Source organism: Cyrtonyx montezumae, unplaced genomic scaffold, assembly GCF_038088225.1.
Source record: "Cyrtonyx montezumae isolate F1298 unplaced genomic scaffold, pur_monq_1.0 scaffold_24, whole genome shotgun sequence".
Lineage (NCBI taxonomy): Eukaryota > Metazoa > Chordata > Aves > Galliformes > Odontophoridae > Cyrtonyx > Cyrtonyx montezumae.
Window position 1 is genome coordinate 4387307 of NW_027071981.1, and position 12439 is coordinate 4399745.

At 39.3% G+C, this 12439-nt stretch overlaps 1 protein-coding gene across 2 annotated transcripts in view; it reads left to right on the top strand.

Moving 5' to 3' along the window:
- MACROD2 (mono-ADP ribosylhydrolase 2) overlaps positions 1-12439 on the top strand; it is an 840242-nt gene that overhangs the window by 166518 nt on the left and 661285 nt on the right. The window lies entirely within an intron of this gene.

The following is a 12439-nucleotide window of genomic DNA, read 5'->3' on the forward strand; positions in this document are numbered from 1 at the left end:
TTTCTGTTACTTACCCAGCCTCCCAGAGGGAAGTAAAAGAGCTCAGTTATGGAAATTTCACAATGTAGAAGCAGTGCAGGCAGCTACTAATCTTTCTTCCTGGCTGGAGTTGAAAGAACTTGATGATCAGAACTTACATATGCAAGGGTAAAGGAAAGGGCTCTGCAAGAAAACAGACTGAAGATTGCTGTTGTTTGTGAGGCTTTTGTTTTAACAACCTTAACTGAATAAGCAGCCCTTATTTGTGAATCATGAGCAGGGGATTGTCACATGAAAAGGTGCTTGACAACTGCACTGAGACATCTAAATAAAATGGTTTATGTTTCTCAGCTGTGTATCTGGACGATAAATGTATGGAAGCCTTACCTGATAATCCCGTTGGATTAATCTGTTTCTTTTGATTTGAGTTAGTTGCTTGCAGTATACCAATTTTGCTTTGTTTAAAGATAATCCTTTAAAAGGTAATCCTTAGCTAGCGAGTCGTGTTCCCATGGAGCGATCCACGTACCTTCTCTCCAGTGCTTACTCCCAGCTGGTAATGTGGAAAAAAAAATCAATGCAAATGTTCAAATTCCAATCAGGTTCCCAGAGCACTGCCGCTCCTAACAGGATTTGGCTATTGACTTTCAGTGGTATTTATTCAGCTGGTCTGTACTTCAGAAGTTGATATCCTTTCAGCATGGTGCTTGGTAGAGTGGCCCTCTCTGTGGCAGAAGGGATTCTTCCTGTCTTTCCCACTGCTGCTCTGAGTCAGACAGCTGCACAGTTGAGGAGCTGATTTTGTTGCTGTGTCTTACCTGTGTTTCATGTTTAAACCATGGGAAGTGAAGGATGTTTCTTCAAAGAAGAATCACTTAGGAATCTGAAATAATTCTGCTGAGGGAACATGGCGGCCAGCAGCACCCCACAGATGTGCCGTGTCTGGGCACCCACATGTGGCCAGTGCCATGTCGGCTGAGCGTAGCTTTTTTCTTTTGCCCCTTTTCTCAAGTAAGCTTTTACAGCAGTGCCAGAAACTCTCCTGGTGGGTTGAGATGTTGAGCATCCAGCAGCCCTGACCTCCCACAGAGGAGGTTTCCCCACAGCCACGCTGCTTCCAAGCAGCTGCAAACAGCACCCAGTGCAATCCCAGATCCTGTCATCTTGGGTGGAAGATAACCCCGCATCCTGTTGGTGGCTGATGCAGGTAAAATACCCAAATTGATGGCTTTGTGACTTAGTTTGCTTGCTTTCTGATGCATTCCAGAGCAGCTGTGAGCCGCTCTGGGTTAGAGCAGCCACCTTGGTCTCTTGCACTGTAGAGCAGGCTCGTTTAGGTTTACTAAATATCTTCAGGCAAAAAGCCTGAGAATTTTGCTGAAAAATTACACATGACTTTGGATAGTGGCCTCAGACTGCAGCCTGCCCTTGAGGTCCTGCCATAGTGGTGGCATGGCAGCTGAGAGGGCTTGGTTTTAAAATCCTAGGTACAATATTTTCCCTTTTCCACAAGTAAGTGGTAGCAGTGGTTGGCATGCAGCCTTGATGGTGAATTATTAAAACTTTATTATATATGTAAACATCAACATCTTCTTTTGATTGAGGGTACTGAATATTTATGAAAACGCATAATACCAGTATAGTTTCTCCGTTAATGGGATTCAGATCTCTTCAGTAATGCTTGTTAATTAAATCTCTCTGTCACTGCTGGGGGTATGAATACGTAACTTATTACAGAAAAGGAAAACCAGAAATTTCAGCTTGTTCAACTTGAGGCAGAAGTATTTGTGATTTGAGCTGCTTTTAAGCTGTTCTGTGTTTGGTTCTGGAAAGATTTCAAACACAAAGTAGTTGGAAATAATTGTTTGTAAGGCCTGATCTAACACAGATTACTCAATGCATGTGATTAAAACAGCTTCCAGAGGAGAGCTTTTGTGGCCACCATTGTTGGTGAACATGACACACTTGCTTGTGAGTCCTGGCTGCTTTTGGGTGGCTGCTCATCATCATTCCCATGTCACCTTGGAGCCACATCAGGCCATCAGTGTGCTTTGATTTCACAGAGCTGAAGTAATGATTTGTTCTTGCATTCCAAATTTGAATGATGTCTTTTCATTTTTCTGGCTATTTGGAATGAATAGATAAAAGTACAAAAGATACCAGAAACAATTTTTCACAGAACTGTTTAATCATAACACTGAGAAACTCACAATAGAGTTTTAGAAGAAACTTTAGTTAAATATAGATGTCGAAGGTTTATTTCTGCTTTTCAAATAACTTTGAAGTCTCCCAGATTTTATTATGAGTTTGGAGAGAAGTCTTTTTCCTTTTTCTTTCTTTACTGTTTTAAATAATTGATTTTTAATTAGGAGGCATATTTCACTGTCAGGACTAGATTTATCACACATTCAGTATCTCACTGTTCCTATTAACTCACACAGAGCGTTGCGACTTATTTGTGCATTGTGTATTATTTGTCCCATTACGCTGAACAGTGCAAAGGTGAAAATGATAAAGTTACTTACACTGAGAGAGAAGGAAGGGAAAATGTTTGATACTTTGAGAGATGGGTACCCTTTTAAAAAATGTATTCTGAAGTTCTGGCTGTTCAGAAATTGAGACGCTCTATTTTGCATGGCAGTTATTACTTGCAGGTCTGGGGCTTTGTGAAGGAATGAAAGTATGTGAGCTCACGCAGTGTGTTGGAGCAAAGTGAGCAAGAGCTGAATTTCCTCTCCGCCGTTCTGTTTTGGATAGTCTGGGGTTTGAGGTTTTGTGTCCCCTTTCCAATTACCTCAATTTCAGTTATTTTCCTTGGGGTTCATTTTTCTTTTATTTCATTTGCTGACTGTAATCGGGTTCTTGCTGCATGCTAATTTCTGGACTGGTTTGTTTTCCTTGAGTTTAAATTGAAGGTATATATAAAACAGCAAGCTGGGGAATTTTGTTCCTTGTAAGATTTTGGTGCTTATGTTTTTGGTGCTTATGTTGGGGTTGGGGATGGAAACCTCCTTCATTTGTTTAATTTGTCATATGATGAATATAATTTTTGTCAGCTATTTGTACTTCCAACTGATAATTCTGACTGGAAGAACTGAGATGAGACAGGTTATATTAACAGTCTTTTGGAAGCATTGTTTGGACCCAGTTTAAGTTGGTTGCCCAAAAAAGATCTGTCTCCTTTTCTGTTTGTTTTGGCACCAGTATAATGATTAATTTTTCAGGGGTTTTTACTAGCATGGAAAAAAATTAATTTCTTTGTTGTCATAACCATGTTAGCATATCTTAAGTGGAGACCAGACCTACCTCTCCAGGCTTCCAAGACGTTTGGAGGCAAATCATTTTAAGCAACTGTTATGGCTTGGGGAACTTGTGTTCATGAACTTGGTTTGGAACTGGGATTCCCTGCCCAGGATCAGTTAAGACTCCATTTTGAACATGCTTCCTCTGTTTGTCTTTACCTCTGCATTAGATGAGAAAAGTGGCAGAATAAAAATCTGTTTTCTCCTGCTGGAAAGAAATTAACACAGCCTGACTTCTGCTATGGAGAATGGGTTAATCAGAGGGACAATGAGCTATTCTATGTCCTTTTACCAAGCCTGAGCACAGAATTGCATGAAGGAGGAGATAGACTTTGTGCGAGGCTCAGGATGCTGCTTCAAAATGCAAGCAGCTGCTGCAGGAATTTAATTATGTGTTCTGCCTCACCTGAATAGAGACTGAATGAAAAGGGAAGAGTGATACAGACCCAATTTCTCAATTTTATTTTTTTTTTCCTCAACAGTATCTACGCACATGGCTGTCACTACTTTTAGGGCTCACCTGGGTCCCTGCATTGTATCATTTGGGTCCAGATTGGTTGTGGAGAGTTCATCTTCAAACATGGGAATTGCGAGTGTTCAGCAAAACTGCATTGGTTGTTAGTACTGCTGTGCAAAGAGAGGATAGCCACTGCTACAAAGGGTAATGCTACCAAGACCCTAGTGTTTGGCAGCCTCCCTGTTTGCCAATTAACTGCTAACTACAGAGTTCAAAAAGCCAATGGCAGCTAATGATTAATATAATTTTTTAACATCCCTCTTGGACAGGGATAGTTTTCATTCTCACAACTGTGACTTAGGGACACTAATACTAATTTCCAGCCACCTTCAGGTAGCTAAGTTCTAGGGGAGAAAAAACAAGGTTTTTTTTTTTTTTTTACCATCTGAGTACTATTATTGCCTGTAATTTGATATCAAGTTGTGTATCAAATGAATATGCATTCACTTGAGAAGTGAAAGTTGACAAAGGGAAAAATGGAAGACAGGGATGAGGCAACTTGCAAAGCTCCCCGTAGTAATATAAAATCAGAATACTTTAAATGGTCTCATTCTGTGCTAGCCCATTCCATAACAGTAAAAAGACAAGGCTGTTCCATCCTGATCTGATACGAGATGCTCTCTGTTTTGAATTTCACAGAGTTTGGGCTTGATATTTACATAATTCAAATGCAAGTAAAGCAAAGGTTTAAATCCAAAGTTCATATTTGTACACGATGTCCTCATAATGTAAGCGTATCCCTTGAAAGGAGAAGAGTTTGAGAAAGGAGCACTGACAGGATTCTTTCATCGAGAAAATAGGCATTATTATTTTGTATTTTTTTTATGTCAGTCTGTTGGCATTTTCTTGTATCTTGTCAAATACATCTGTCAGATTGGGGTGTGCTTGCAACATATGGCTTCGTGGAACAAATACGCTTCATTTGGAATTCCTGCTAGCTTCAAAAGCTTTTGGTTACTTTGTACGCTGCGTATCTTAGGTATTCAGATAATAGATACAAAGGTGCAAAGATTTTTCCTAGGGAATAATGATCAAGTGGAAGAACTAATAATAATTTAAGGCAAATGGCCATTTTCCATTGTTGCTAATTAATCCTTTTCTGCTTGAGGATCGCTCCTGCACTTTTATGGAGTTGTTGAAGTGTTTTCTCACTCTTTACTATCTGCATGCAGGTCTTTTTTGTCTCTGCAAATAGCATGGCTACGAGAGGATGGTGTCCACAAGCTCCCCCAGTGTCACAGTACATCAGCCAATTAAAATGTTTATATTGATGCATCTATGTATTTCTGTACAGTTGTAATGTGGGTTATCCTGTTAGCTCAGGTTAGAGTGTAGCCCCTCCAAGGTCTTTGGTTTACCCCGTCTTGTTATTTATGAGCTCTTCGTTGGATCAGATCAAAGCAAATAGATTTCTCTGTAATTTTACCTCCTTTGTAGAATTTGTTCCAACTTCTGCTGTAAGCTAGGCCTTTTGTTACAGGTCAGTTACTCTTGATACACTTTCACCTATGTACATAAGCATGCTTTTTGCCTTCAGTTATTGCAGTGGATACTTACATACGTGTTTTGGCTCAACTTCAATTGAAATTTGTGACTTCTCATTCTCTACTGCACCTAGAAATATAGTAATGGTAACTATATAAATAAACAAACGTAGTTTATTTCAGAAGTTCTTTAACCCACACTGCTGTGATTGTATTTAAAGTGGGTGCCCTAATTTCAAATTTACTTTTTTGTTGTTGTTTAAACATGAATCTATTTTGGTCCTTGGCTAGATAGGGTGCTAATTTCCTTTCTCCAGTCATTTTATAGATGGTTATAGTTATGGATAATAGTCGTAAGCAGGAAGTCTTTGGATTGATGATAAGTATTTCTTAGTTGCGTGTTGCCTAATTGTATCCTGTAAATTACACTTTCCCAGCAGTTATTTTAAAAGAAAAATTGTTTTGCTGTTTACAGGAACTGATACAGGTATATGATCAGGTGCTAAGTTTCAGGCATGTTCTTGTAGCTCCACATAAAATAAATTTTCTTAGTTATGCCTTTTCTAAAAGCACACACTCAGCAGGCTGTACTTTAGGCTAGGTTTACCTTTCTGGTCAGTGGAACAAGAACATGACTGTATGTTTTCTATCAGGAAAATAATTTGAACTGTAGTTTGTCCAAATCATGTTTATGCTTCTCAGCCTTTAGTATTGCAGCTGTGTTGCCTTGGTTAGGCACTGGAAGATAGCTCTTCATTGTTCACTCATCACTTACAGTGTGCTGCATCCACAACACTGAACTCTGGATCTCGCGTTATATTGCGGGAGGCCTGTTGTGTTTGCCTCCCTTCTTTTCTTTTTTTTTTTTTTTTTTGGAGCAAATTACACTGCTGTCTGCCTGCCATTGAAAACTGAGAATTCAGTTTCATACGTTTTGTTTTGCGTATGGCTTTCATAGATACATACTTGTATACATACATGGCTATATATATTTGTGAACAACTCCTGCAGTCCTTTCAGAGACTTTGGCTTAGTGTGTGCACAAGCATGTGCAGAAATAATAAAAAGACTGTAGCATTAATTTTGTTAGACCAGGAAGAAGCCTTTAGTTCATGGTCACTGAAAGTTTAAGGTACTCTTGATAAAAATCCAAGCCGAAAAGGCAGGCGGTTATGTAAGGAACATATTTCTTTATTTTTTCCACTTGCTTCATACAGAGCTGCAAATCAGGATGGCTGATCACAAAGCTCCTCGAATCCACAGCTATCACATGATGTATAAGGCAACTTGCAATATGCATGTCACATGGATTGCACGTATGCTCCAACAGTGTTAAACACTTCTGTGCAGACAAATACGTATGTAATACATATTTGTCTTCTATGCAGGAAACAATTGCTTTTAAATTTAATAAGGTGCACTCAGATTATATGAGGATACTTCTGTTGACACTCTCACCCTTGTAGCTGAAGGCGAAGAGCGCAGCTCCCAGGAAGAGAATGTAGAAAACGGGAGTGCAGGATGTGACATGCGTAGGTAGCTCTGTGTTACAGTGAAAACAGCATTTGACTAATTCTGTGTGGCAGTCTACAGAAGACAGTTTATAAAATTAAGCATTAGGTTGGTTTCCTTAAAGAAAAATCCATAAATTAGGACATTTGTCAAGGATGCTGTGCTTCATGCCTAACAGTCTTGGCAGCATCCCTTTTGCTGAGGTAAGAACGAAGGGAGCGCTGCAGTGGAGATAGGTTTTGTTATGCTCAGGCAGGGCTTGGAGGGGTTTTGAATCTGTTTTTCAGATGTAATGTCTAAGAGCTACTGTCCTCGTCCTGTGATATAAGTGCTGTTTTATTCAATAGGGAGAAAACACAACATGCGATTTAAATAATTAAAAAACACATTTATTTATTTTTACGGCGGATATTAAAACAAATAGAACAAAGGAAATAAAGGAGAGATGGAAGCACTTGACTGGTGGGCATACAGGCCCTTTAGAATATCAGACACTGAAGCTTTTGCACTGGGATAAGGCAACTGAGTACAAAATAGAGATCTTCAGAGTTCCTTAGAAGTACCTCCAGATGCCAAGCTACATCAGACTTATTTAGATAATGCAGATGTGAGCAGCAGGGCATGGAAAAACTACAACAGCCACTTATTGATTCTGGCTGGTTATTCTTTCCACAGTGTGTGCTTGTCTGGTGAAATGAGAATATGGGCATTGCATAACTCCAGCACCTGCCCAGAAGGTGGGAGGGTACTTCTCTATGTGTCTACTGGTGCACTTGGGCCTCAGAGGAGATGGACTCTGGGAACTGAAAGTTGTTGTTGACTTAACACCTCAACTTCCATAACTGAAAGAATCTGCAGTAGTTTATTTCTAATTGCTTCTAATGAAGGCTGTTACTTGTTAATCGTTATATTTTCAAGTTAATCTTGACTAAAAGCCCAGATTATATCAGGGGCAAGCAAAAAGCAAGAGCAGAAATTACTGAAACTATGGTTTATAGCTTTCTTCTTGCCATGTTGGAGGAAGGATTAGAATTCAATTCCTTACTCACATTTTAGTTACAAGTTCCAGCTTTTCCAGAGACCTTCTCTTTTCTCTTATGAGCTGCCCTGTGCTGATCATTGTTCTGTGCAAAACACAGATTATAACATGCAGCTTGTCAAAAAGAAGAAAATCTCCAGCAGAGCATCTGGCAAGATGGCTTGAGTTTTGGAAGGGCTTGTCCCACGTATTTGTGTGCGTGCCTGTCCATGCAGCTCTCCTCTCTCCAGTTTTAAGAGCCGTCTTATCAAGCAGACAATATTAAAATAATGATTTTTTGACTTAGAAGAGGAAAAAACACAACAAATATGATGATGACTGATGACAGATTAAAGCTCTTACATTTGTGGAACTTGTCTTTAAAAACTTGCAAGTACAAGTCTGTCTTTGCAGTTTCTCATCTTTTCTAAGCAGTGAGGTTGGGTGGTAACACAGATTCCGGTTGCTGATTTTTGTCCTTGTGGCACACAACAAGGTACAAAGTACAGTGCTGCTATGATTTAAAAAACAAATAAATGTAAAATATTTAAAAGCCAGCTAAGTAGGGGAACAGTAAACTGAGGTGTGAAATAACCAGAGAGAATAGATTCTACTGAGGATAGCTTTGCTGGAGCAGAAAATGCATGATGAATGAACCTCATGCATCTGAGCATTGTTATTGCAAAGTTTGAATGCTCCACGAACCTGTGGTAGATTTATCCTAATTGCTCTGCAAACAGAGGTGGAAGGTTTCCTCCATTTTGCAGCTTAGAAAATGAGACTAGGGGACAGTATGTTTTGCCAAATAGACCAATAGGTCCAATCAGAAAAGAACAAAAATCAGATCTCTGAAGGCAAACTGGGGTTTCATAATGTCTATGACTTTTGCAATTTGGAATTCTAATTCCTTTTTGGAAGGAAGAGGATCTGTAATTTTATTGCCAGTTTCATGGGTAGAAATGGGATGATTTCTAGAAAAAGAAAACGTGCTCTACTGAGAGGAACTTTCTGGCAATTAGACTTCAGTTGGCTATACAGCAGATTCCCTAGGGAATGGCAGAAGGACCACCAATTGGAAAGGACACTCTGAGACTCGACTACTTCTACACGAATGAAGATACGAGCTGGATATGGCAAAAATGTGATGCAATAGGAGCTACCACTATAAATAATTCTAGAGTAAATAGCAATTGGCTGTTCTTACTTGGGGCTTTTCTGTGTTAAAATAGAGAGGGGCTGTTTACTTGTACCTTGAATTTGGACAATACATTTGATGACAAAAAAAATTCGGAACCTACTGGAAATACAAGAAATTGAACTGTTTTATTATCTACCAGATCTTGGCGTTTCCGCAGCAGAACAGAGTCAGTGAATCTTCTATTATTAATTGTACCTTATAATTACATTAAAAACGTTTATTCCTTTCATTTATAAAGCTGTATTAGTGACATCTTTTTCCTTGTCCTTACATAAGCACTTTGTTATCTTTAGGGTTTATAATTCAAGTTTCTTTTAAAGCCAATTTATGTTTTTAAAATTCAGAGTAGTTGTTTTTGCCATTTGGACTGACAGAACTGTAGTATTGTAGTTTTGTCTATGTACACAGAAGCAAAGAACAAAATATTTTTTGTCACACTTTCACTGTTACAGTTCAGTCTGTTCTTTTTACATTATCAGCTTGTTTCTGTGGGCTTTTTAGAGTCATCTGTTTTAATTTTTATTGAGCAGGACTCTATCTTAGCCAGCTCATGTAAACTTCATAAATCATTCACAAATCAGTTGTGTCTTGGCTGAGTGATCTATGAGTGCACTATGTGCACTGAATGTTACAAGGGTGTTATTAAGGTGTAAAACCAAGTGCTTAAAGTTAGGAGGTGCCAGTATTAAAGTTGCCTGCAGGCTTGAAGTCTTTAAGCACTGCGTATTTAAGATATTGCCTCTGACTATACAAATGCACTGTTTTAGTACTGCTGGAGCCTCATCGCAGTCATCAGCTTCATTCAGAGACTGATCCTATGTGTGATTTGTAGTATACTTGAACCCTAGTCTGCAGACCAATGTTAGTTATGGTACTTATTTGTTTGGCGTATGATTTCATAAGTGAATTCAGTATTCATAGGTAACTTTCTCAAACCACTAGTGTTATCTTTACCTCTTTGGTAAAGATCAGTGTTTTTATTTTAAGGCCAGTGCTATGAAACCAGGGACTAATTTATACAACTCTCTCCAGCTGTCTGTAACTCCATGACAGGAAGTCGTAGTGAGGTGGGGGTTGGCCTTTTTTCCCAGGTAACAGTGACAAGATGAGAAGGATTGGCTGTAAGTTGTACTGGGGGAGGTTCAAATTGGGCATTAGGAACAATTCCCTCTGATAAAGAGCAGTGATGCAGTGGCACAGCTGCCCAGGGAGTCACCCTCCCTGGAGGTGTTGCAGAGCTGTGGGGATGTGGCACTGAGGGACATGCTCAGTGGACTGGGGTTGGGCTGGATGATCGTAGTGGTTTCTTCCAACCTTAGTGATTTGATGATAATTTCTGTATAGAAATCCAAATCCTTAAATTTCAAATAGTAGGTCCGGTAAATTCTAAGTGATTCCGCAGATTAGAATTTATACAGCTACTCTGGATCTAACCCAACACTCAGACTGAGAAGCCACTTAGAGATACCCACTTCTTGTTCCCACTCCCACTATTTGCATTTTGCAGTTTACTGTTCCCTTCATCACACCCATTCAAAACTATATTGGCCTAAATTTGCATAATAAAAGATATTGGTTTCAGGGAGGCTTTCTTTATTTGGAGCATTTCAGACCGTTTTCTTAAAAAGGTTTGCTTTGACACGAGGAAGGAGCAAGGAGTTGATTGAGAGGGAAGTGATGGGTATGGAAACAAGCACAGAGGGGAGAGATGAGTGATGACTTCCTGTACTGCTGGGTAAACTGTAATGTGAAACCCCATTTTCAATCATTTGAGGTGTGGACAGAGATTGTCCCTTTTTTACCTTAACATTCCCTTCTAAAAATTCTCCTTGTCTAGGCAGTCACAATTTCTTTCTGTGCCTGGCCCAGCATCCAATTTCTGTACTGGGAAATGGTGGTTTTATTCCCAGGCTAACTTCCCAGTTTCCCTCTGCCTCTTTGAATCAGCGCTCTGTCCTTGTGCCACGTCCAAATCACAGTCAGAGGGACTCGATCTCATCTCGAACCCTGCCATCCATCTCTGGTAGGAGGTAGCACCTCTTCTTCTGTTTTAACAGTTTGTATTGAGATGAAAAGAGTTGTGAACAGGCAGTAAATCATCAAGCCAAAGGGATTCATTACTTAAACAAATGAAAGGGAACTGCCAACTTCAGAATTGCTGTGAGTGAAGTAAAAAATGATGGAAGCCCACACTTACAGTTGTCATCTTTTTCTGTATTTTAATCACAAATTTGATTTAAAATGATTAGCCCAACCTAGCTGCACTACGGTGGTTGTCCCTTCTGATGTCGTGTTTCTCATAGGCACTATTGTTGGCCTGAGGGGATAAAACCCCTGGTGTTACCACTTTCTTTGTATTTCTTCACCCTGGATGATTTGGCAGTAATTCCTCCACAGGGATTATTTGTTCAAGGGTGGGACCTCTGCTCAGTCCAGATATAACCCAGCTGTGGTGGAGTTTAGCCTCTTCGGGCTTACAAGCAATTAGCAGCTCAGCCAGGACTGCCTGCCCTCGCTGCGAACAAAAGCTTCAGCAGAAAACTTCTCCCAGGAAGTGACAGCAGGATAAAGAATTGGCGGATTTATCAGACAATTATTTCGAGTTATTTTTTATAGAATAGAAAAGTAGCATGACCTCAGCGTGGACTGAGATGAGGCCTCTTCTGTGTGCAAGTTTGCATGTAGATAACTGGTGGGACGTGTGTCAGAAGAATGGATATTCCTAGTAGCAGCAGGTATGGATAGAAGTCATGAGTGCATTCTGAAGGAAATCTGCTTTGATGACAGGTTAGTTTTTCATCAGGAGCTGGAAAATTGCAAATATACCATTATTCAAATAGGAAATATCTGCAAATAGGGCATACTAAGCAAATACTGTACAGTTCATATGTGATATTATTATATTCTTTCCTCTTGAGAGTTGATTCAGCAGGAGCAGTTGGATGTTTCTAAACAAAAAATGCGGATGTTTAGAGGAATCTCTTCCATTATTAAGGAAAAATGTACTAATGCACATCAAATATTAAATATGATTCTCTCCTTTTTTTCCAGAGTTAATTCCCAAATTCAGTGCTATAAAATTTTAACACTTGTAAGAGAGGTCTCTGAAGACTCTTCGTTATGTCACATTATTACAGCATATGTGAAGCCATAGTACCCTTGGTTGCCATAGTTCCTTATTTAATCAAGAAAAAAATGTTTAATGGATGCACAGCTGGATAACCTTATATCTATAGGGTTTTTTTTAAGAAACGATCATATGCTCCATACTATTTTAATGCAGATTTTGCTTCAAAACACCCATAAACTGCATGTCTTATTTTGTTATTTTTTGATGATATGATAAGGATCAGTGCAGTTTTGCTTGTTTCTTCTCTGTGTAATGAAGGGAAGGGGAATGTTTTTTTTTTTTTTCCTATCCCTGTTTTC